This window comes from Canis lupus, chromosome 9 (assembly GCF_011100685.1).
Source record: "Canis lupus familiaris isolate Mischka breed German Shepherd chromosome 9, alternate assembly UU_Cfam_GSD_1.0, whole genome shotgun sequence".
In the NCBI taxonomy this organism is placed as follows: Eukaryota; Metazoa; Chordata; class Mammalia; order Carnivora; family Canidae; genus Canis; species Canis lupus.
In genome coordinates, this window is record NC_049230.1 from 4,669,247 (window position 1) to 4,676,383 (window position 7,137).

The 7,137-nt window shown below is 48.6% G+C and overlaps 1 long non-coding RNA gene across 1 annotated transcript; it reads left to right on the forward strand.

Annotated features, from left to right (window-relative positions):
• The first annotated feature begins 468 nt into the window (after nucleotides 1–468).
• LOC111097287 lies at nucleotides 469–6,074 on the forward strand. Its single transcript, XR_005364169.1, has 3 exons — nucleotides 469–641; nucleotides 737–772; nucleotides 5,313–6,074. It is a non-coding gene; the product is annotated as an uncharacterized LOC111097287 (long non-coding RNA).
• Nucleotides 6,075–7,137: the final 1,063 nt, after the last annotated feature.

Consider the following 7,137-nt stretch of genomic DNA (forward strand, 5'->3'; position numbering starts at 1 on the left):
TGCTAGTTGGCGTCCTGCCGTGTGGCCTTTGCACCTGCTGCTCCTACCACCTGGAATGCCCTTTCCTCTTCATTCCTGGCCTGCTGCTTCTTGTGATTCGGCTTTCAGTGCAGACACCACCAGTGAGCCTTCCCTCTCCTCCAAGCGACAGCAGGGGCCCCGACAGCACTCAGAGCAGGAACCTTACCCCAAGGCCTCTTCTGTGTTCTATGAGATGGTTCATTTTGGTTTTTGTGGGACGGGTCTTTCCTCAACTAAAAAGCCCGCTCCAGGGCTGTGGTGGTGGTCTGGTTTCTCCTGTACCCCAGTGCCTCACACGATGCCCAAGTGTGTGACCCACACTTTTTTTTTTTTTTTTAATTTTTATTTATTTATGATAGTTACACAGAGAGAGAGAGAGAGGCGCAGAGACACAGGCAGAGGGAGAAGCAGGCTCCATGCACCGGGAGCCCGACGTGGGATTCGATCCCGGGTCTCCAGGATCGTGCCCTGGGCCAAAGGCAGGCGCCAAACTGCTGCGCCACCCAGGGATCCCTGACCCACACTTTTGAATGAGAAAGTGGACACTAGCCTGTGACCCCAGGCAGTCACCGGCCCTCAATGAACCCATGCCCCCCACATAAAATGAGAGGTTCAAGGAGGTAACATTTGCAAATTACTTGGCACCTACTGGATGGGTCATACATTTTGCTTACTATTCTCTCAATTATATATTTCCTTTTCTCTCACATTTTAGAGAATGTTCAAGTAAACTTCCAAAGGATCAATGAAGGTAAGGATAGGACAAAGATTCTTTGTCGGACTCCTGGCCCATCTCCTAGGCCCGTCTGTGCACTTCCTTGTAAAACCCAGTTTTAGCAAGAACCCTGCTAAGTCAGTTTCATCAGAACTTCTCTCCCCCGCCACCCTCCCCACTCTGATGTCTGATCGGGTTCCTCATCCTCCCCCTGCCACAGAGTGATGCCTGACACCCTGGCCTGCCTTCAGCCAGGATCCTGCTAGGTCAGTTTAGCCAGAAACCCCCCTACCTGTAACATTTCCTCTTAGTGACTTTCCATCTGCTGCCCTGCTCCTCTTCCCTGTTCCTGCTCCATTTAGAACTAAACCCCATTCTATACCGAGGTCTCTTTTCCTTTATTACAATTGTTCTGAATAAAATCTTTTTTTTTTTTTTAAGATGTATTTGAGAGAGCATGAGCGGGGAGAGGGCAGAGGGAGAGGGAGAAGCAGACTCTCCACTGAGCAGTGAGCCCGATGTGGGGCTCAAGCCCAGAACCCTGAGATCATGACACGAGCTGAGGGCAGATGCTTAACTGACTGAGCCACCCGGGCGCTGCTACAATCTGTTTTTACCACTGTAATCCACCTCTGGTTTTTGACAGCTGGGAGGTTTTTAAATGATCTTTCGTGTGACTTTAGTTTCATTAGGCAAACTGTAAGGAGATGGTTATCATCGCCTCTTGCTGTACCTATCTAGGGAATAGGCCTGACTGAATCCAGTTTATATACTAGAGCGGCCTCGGTGCAAAGACTGTAAGAAATCCTCACCACTACGTGCTGTGCTGGGAAATTCTTCTGAAAGAGAGGAAACTGGCTCATGAACATGTATAGACACTGTGAGTAATCATAATTGGGCATGTGTCAGATAAATTAAACCTACACCCAGATCTACCATCAACGGGAGACGTGCCAAGCAACCCAAACTGCCCTCCTTCACTCCTCAAAGTGTGGTCCCTGAACCAGCAGCACGAGGGAACTGGTGAGAAATGCAGAGTCGCAGGCCCTGCTGCACCATAATCTGCATTTGATGCCCACCCCCCCCCCCGGGGGTTTGGGCACAATTTGTTTGGGAAAGGTTGAACTAGGCAACACTTCCGTTTATGTTCTTAGAACCAAAATGCAACAAGATGCATTTTTTGAGCAAGTCACATATGATGTCTAGGTCAAAGATAGGGTTTAAAATACTGGTCTAAGGGTGCCTGGCTGGCTCAGTTGGTGGAGAGTGCGACTCTTGATCTTGGGGTGTGTAAGCCCTATGCTGGCTATAGAGATAACCTAAAATAAAATCTAAAAAGAAAAATCAGTCTAAACCCGTCTTGGGAAAGAGCCTTGTTTTGCCTAATTTAAATTCATAGCCTCCTTCTGGGAAGATTGGCATCCCTGACATAATTTCAAAAGAATTTCCTAGGAAACCAGTTACCTACCCACCCAGCTGTCAGACCGTTAGCCAGCATTCTTTTAGCATTTGCCCTGACAATAGTCCAACCTTCATATTTTCCTGTAAAATATAAAATTCCTAACTAGAAATGAACTTCTGAATCAGCCTTCTGGGGCCTCTCCCCTTGCACATGTGATTGTAACAAAACCATCACATTCTACTGAATTGTCTGAAAAGTCTTCTCACACACACCTAAGAAACAAACGGAATGGCTATGTCATGTGGTTGACCTTGTGTAACGTTAGGCCAGGAAGCGATGCGACAGGTGGGAACAAGTTAGAGACCGTAGAAAGTTCAGCCAAAGAAACAACAAGACAGGAATGCCTGGGTGGCTCAGGTCATGATCCCGGGTCTAGGGATCAAGTTCCACATCAGGCTCCCTGCGAGGAGCCTGCTTCTCCCTCTAAGTCTTTGCTTCTCTGTGTCTCTCACAAATAAATAAATAAATACAATCTTAAAAAAAAAAAAAAAAGAAAAAAAAAAAAACCAGCAAGACAACTAGGAGAGAACAAGAAGGAAACAAAGAGGGTCTTGCAAGACTAGGTCAGGAGGCGGGGAAGCAGTTATCTGCAGGACAACACCAAATGCTGATCTGAACAGAACTCACACAGGATGATTGTACTGGATGATGGGAAGGGGAAGCAGATGGGGTCCTTGGGTGCTCAGCTCGAATCCACCAGAAAGAAGTTGACAGGCAAGGCCTAAGATGAGGAGTCAGAAGGAGTAGCACATACATGTTACTCGCAAATGGGGAGATGCAACGTGAAATGGTTGCCGAGGGCAGGCCCCTGGCAGGTGGGGTTCACTGCCAGCCTTTTAATCTTCTGAGCTTTAGAACTTGTGCATGGCTGGGGCACCTGGGTGGTGCAGTTGGTTAAGTACCTGGCCCTCAATTTCAGCTCAGGTCAGGTCACGATCTCAGGGTCGTGAGGTCAAGCCCCACGTTGGGCTCCACACTGGGCATGGAGTCTGCTTATCTGCTTAGGATTCTCTCGGTTTCCTTCTCCTTCTGCCCCTCCCCCACCTCTCGAAAAACAAAGAACTTGTGCACTGTCATTCAGGAAAAAACTAAAAATGAAAACAAACCCCAAGCAGTGCTTACAACACATCTGGAGCGACCAGATGAAGTAACACTTTTATTTCACTTAGACTTCTCAAGATCTTCTATCTCCTCCATTAACTTTCAAAGGGGTGCAGCAATTTGGAACAAAGATGGCACAGGGGTGAAGGGGATTTACGGGAGCTGTGCCCGGAACTCACAGTGATGGATGACAACCAGCTAAAAGTTTCAAACGGGGGCAGCCCCGGTGGCTCAGCGGTTTAGCGCCGCCCTCAGCCCGGGATGTGATACTGGAGACCCGGAATCGAGTCCCACGTTGGGCTTCCTGCATGGAGCCTGCTTCTCCCTCTGCCTGTGTGTCTGCCTCTCTCTCTCTCTCATGAATAAATAAATAAAATCTTTAAAAATAAAAAAAGTTTCAAACACAAAAGTTGGGAGTTTGACTTTAAGAACTGTGTTCCACGGAGACAGCCACAGAGACGGGAGGGATATGGTTTATGGAGCCTCTAGTGGGAGTCAGGATTAACAACCCAAGTCTGGTTTTAACAAAGAACTTGCTGTTCAAAGAGAGTCTAAGTCTTATTTTAATCCCATGCAATAATCTGAAGGTTTTGCTGATGGTGGCCACAGGTCTAAGGCAGGGTTGCGTAACCATGACACAACTGCACAGCTGCCAGGCCCAAGCCACGTGACTTTCCTGTGACTCACTTGGCTCCATGTTTAATTACGTTTGCAAGAAAAGAACTAGTTTTCTGCTGTAGCTGCATAATTGATCTGGATAAAATATCACAACGAATAATCATTTTAAACACATTATGTGCAACCACAGAACATCAAAACAGGCCTCTACCCCCTAAAGGTTATAGGAGAATGTACTTTTTGCAGTTTTCTTGGCAGTAATTTAAATGACACAGATCGACCCTTTGTTGAAAAAGACAAGTACACGGTTCCTACGAGGTGGTGACAGTCTAGGAAACGATGGGTTTCCACAAATTCCACGATGGAGCCCTGTACCTGTGCCCAGGGCCTTGCCAAGCTGAGACAGGACGTTTGGGCCGTCTCTGGCTTCATCTACAAGGTGAACGGCACGAGGGTATCCCAGGAACTTATATCCAAATGTCTCTTCCCAAGTCGGTCCCCCAGGGAACATCACGGTTACAGTTCAACAGAGCCCAGAGAGGCCTCCCGCAGTGGCCAAGGAAGGAACACACTCCCTCCTCTGCACACATCAGGGATCCTCTCAACTGGCAAATTTGTTAGCACAAGAATAGGAAATTTTTCTAATGCCAACTACTCTTTTTTTCAGGGGGGGGGGGTTCTCCTAAAACAAGAGAGAAAAATGTGAGCTACTTAACCCTACTTGGTAGGAAAAGTCAGACTTTCCTACAAGGCCCTGCAAGACCCAAGGCCCAGACCCCTCCAACTGTCTTCGGAAAGCCGCCTTGTCCACTCACCACAGGTGCTCCCTCTGCCTCGGATGGGCTTCCAGACTGTTGCGTGACTTCCTCTTACCTAGGATGAGGATCCTCTCCCTGACTACCCTATCTCAAACTGCAACTCCACCCCCCACTCCATCCTGGCCCTTTGCTCCACAGCACACACCACACTTCACTTTTCTCCCAACTTCTGGTCCCTGGTACACCAGAAGGGAAGCTCTCCGAGGGCAGTGACTGGCTCCCCATCCTGGCCTAACACAGCCTGCCCGCAGTAAGCGCTCAATTCAGCATGTTTATTTTTTTTTTTTAATTTATTTATGATAGTCACAGAGAGAGAGAGAGAGAGAGAGAGGCAGAGACACAGGCAGAGGGAGAAGCAGGCTCCATGCACCGGGAGCCCGACGTGGGACTCGATCCCAGGTCTCCAGGATCGCGCCCTGGGCCAAAAGCAGGCGCCAAACCACTGCGCCACCCAGGGATCCCAATTCAGCATGTTTAATCCATCAGAAAGCAGCCAACCAGGTTCACAAACCAGAGAACATTTAGTGTTAAAGGGATACTTCAAGATTGTAACTCTTTTTTTTTTTCAATTCAATAGTGCTTTTCAAATGGACAACGATGGATCAGCAATCTAAACCACACTGGCTCTGAACAGATCTTGTTCAGTGTTGGGAGTGTACCTCTCAACTGCAAGTATGAGCAACATACTCCGGAGAGACGCTTCTAAACCCTTAACACACCATCTGGGACCTCAAGTACTGCCGTGTGTTGCACAGGAGTCCTTACCAAAGAAAATCTTTCATGCTGACCAGAATACCTTGTCGCCCCTGGGAGTCATCCTGGATGGGAAGTTCCATTAGAACATGCACTTCTGGGCAGCCCCAGTGGCTCAGCAGTTTAGCGCCGCCTTCAGCCCAGGGCCTGATCCTGGAGACCCAGGATCGAGTCCCACATCAGGCTCCCTGCATGGAGCCTGCTTCTCCCTCTGTGTCTCTGCCTCTCTCTCTCTCTCTCCCTCATGAGTAAATAAATAAAATCTTAAAAAAAAAAAAAAAAAGAAAAAAAAGAAAAAGAAAAAGAACATGCACTTCTCCCCCAAGTGCCATGTCCCACGCCTGGGTCTGGTTCAGCTCATCCATCATGAACCCTTCCCAGGAACCACAGGCAACAGGGACCTCCTGCCTGAGTCCTAACGAAGAGCCCAACCCTGCAGATTAGCCTTCTGCATAACTTTCTGGTGAAATAAAGGCTAGGCTAAATTTTAAAAAAAACCTGAAACTGGGGACGCCTGGGTGGCTCAGTCGGTTAAGTGGTTACCCTCAGCTCAGGTCATGATCCTGGGGTCGGGGGATCGAGCCCCACGTCGGGCTCCCTGCTCAGCAGGGAGTCTGCTTCTGCTTCTCCCTCTGCCTCTCTCCTCGCTCGTGCTCTCTAATAAGTAAATAAATAAAATCTTCAAAACAAAACAAAACCGTACTGAGTTATAAAAGAGAACGGGGTGGCTCAGGACTGCGTCCTCTAGTGGACAAAGATAGAAGTTCAAAACCGTGATGTGCTGTTCCTTGTAGTTCAATTTTCATTCCGTTTTCTGCTTACAGGCCTTTTGTGTTCCACAGCAATTTTTAACATTAAAAAAATTACTTCTTACAGACTGTGCATTCCATTATCCACTGCTATTATTAACAGGCCCAGCTCTTTGAAAAGACTGGACTCCTGCCTACCTCAATTCTCTCTTACATAATCCAATCCAGAAATGCTGAAGCCCATCCATGTCACGCTGCAGCCTCTCATAAATATGTGTTCTTTGGGGAAAACAAGTACACCACTGCCACGCCTCGGCCAGCTGGAATGACACCACGAAGGAACTGGGACTGAATGACAGCTGGGGAATATTCTCAAGCCAAACGAAACATCCTCCCGAGTCTCCTCGTGGGTTCCAGGCTTCCCTTCTATCACCGACAGAGCCCAGGGCACTGCATCAGCGTGCAGGATGGATGGAGGCTGTTGTCTTGGGGTGCAGCCACAGAGAAAAGGGGCACCCACATGTGGTAGCACTTCAGCGGACTGAAAGGACAGCAGGCATCTGGAGAGGTGCAAGGCTGCCAGGGAAGACGGTGGGGTCTCAGCCCACACCACTCTGCATCAGAGCATCTCTCTTCTCATCCGTTTGTCTCTCGTTCTCGGCGGGCTCAGGCCAAGCCATGTGGACCCACGGGGGACAGCTAAGCACCCTCCTCTGTCGACACCAACGCCAAACGAGAGAGAAAGAGGCACCTGCACATCACAAATGACTGTCAACATGAAGCACATTCGTTTTGTCATTTTCCGTGCTAGAAACACGGTGTTCCTGCTCAGAGGGGCCCAGGATCTAATGCTTGTGATTCATCTACCAAACCAAAGGCTGAAGCAAACTCACTGAGCCG